The 1490-nt window shown below is 37.4% G+C and overlaps 1 non-coding gene across 1 annotated transcript; it reads right to left on the bottom strand.

Annotated features, from left to right (window-relative positions):
• Window positions 1-1045: 1045 nt before the first annotated feature.
• On the bottom strand, window positions 1046-1152 carry LOC131222020 (small nucleolar RNA R71). Its single transcript, XR_009159730.1, has one exon. It is a non-coding gene; the product is annotated as a small nucleolar RNA R71 (small nucleolar RNA).
• Window positions 1153-1490: the final 338 nt, after the last annotated feature.

Raw genomic sequence — 1490 nt, 5'->3', positions numbered from 1 at the left:
TAAATCTTAGAAATTTTCTAATTCTAGTATCCTCTCATCTGTAGGAAATAGAAACTAGGTTATTTCTTAATTAACTTTCTACTTTTATTTTTAGTAACTTTCTAATCTTAGAATCTAATTTGTTTCCTAATTTATTTTTAGAATTTTTGTTTAGAAACTAACCTTCCTATTTTGTAGGCATTTAAGATAGAAATCTCTAATTCGGTACACTCCTTCTCTACTTTCTATTCTTCAGTTCTCTTTTAGTAATTTACTTTCTAATATAGGACCTTCCTAGGTTATTTTAGAAGTTTCCACTTTCTTTTAGAAATTAGTTTACTGTTATCTTTCTTTTAAAGGATTGTTTTTCTCCTTTTTAGAATCTAACTTATTTTTGTTTTATTTTGCAGGTCCTTAACTTAGGGGCTTCAATTTGGTAATTTCTTTCCAACTCTCTCTCTCCTTCTTTCTAGATTTTCTTTTCGTTCGAATTTGATTGAGGGCTGCGAGTGTTTCATGCCCAAGTGGGCCCGTGACAACACTCGACGTCTCTTGACTGAAGGAGGATTGGTTGAGGGGTTGACTATCCATCGCAGGATTAGACACCGCTCGAAATCCCCTGAGTTAACTGAGGTTATGGCTGAAGACCAACCTCCTCTACTTCCACCTAGGGTGGAGGATACCCAAGATGAGAATGAGGTGCAACAGCACCCCGCCTCGTACTTTACGAGATTATCTACAACCTGCGCGGAGTGAGTATGCCCTCATGCATGATTTTTCCGAAAATATAGGACAAATGGACATCCGAGTTATCCAACTCCTTCCCAAATTCCATGGACTTGAATCTGAAAGTCCATATTTACATTTGAAAGAGTTCGATGAGATAATAGCTACATTATGTTTTCCTAATATATCTGAGGATACAATTAGGCTGAAACTCTTTCCTTTTTCCTTAAAAGAGAAAGCTAAGACGTGGTTACATTCACTACGTCCTAGATCCATTGGCACATGGAACGACATGCAGAGGGAATTCATAAAAAAATTATTCCCACATCATAAAACGATTACCCTCAGAAAAGCAATCATGAACTTTGCCCAAAAGGAAGATGAAACATTCTTCCAATGTTGGGAAAGGTTCAAAGACTTGGTCAGTTCATGCCCACAACACGGATTTGAAACGTGGCGCATTACAAATTTTTTCTATGATGGACTGACATCTTCTATGCGCTAAATGGTCGAGACAATGTGTAATGGAGAGTTCATTAATAAAGATGTCGACGAGGTATGGGACTACCTCAACAGTTTGGCTGAAAAAACACAATCATGGGACTATTATCCAATGGCGAATACCACGTCTAGGCCGACTCAATTAAAGGAGAAAGGTGGATTATATCTCTTGAAAGAAGAGGATGATCTCAAGTGTAAAGTGACTACACTCATAAGGAAAGTTGAGGTCATGGAAGGAAAGAAGGATAAGGTCAATGAAATTGTTTGCGGCATCTGTGATTGCA

The sequence above is a fragment of the Magnolia sinica genome, chromosome 12 (genome assembly GCF_029962835.1).
Source record: "Magnolia sinica isolate HGM2019 chromosome 12, MsV1, whole genome shotgun sequence".
NCBI classification, from domain to species: Eukaryota; Viridiplantae; Streptophyta; class Magnoliopsida; order Magnoliales; family Magnoliaceae; genus Magnolia; species Magnolia sinica.
Note: the sequence above shows the minus strand (reverse complement) of the source record. Positions and strands in the feature narration are given on the sequence as shown.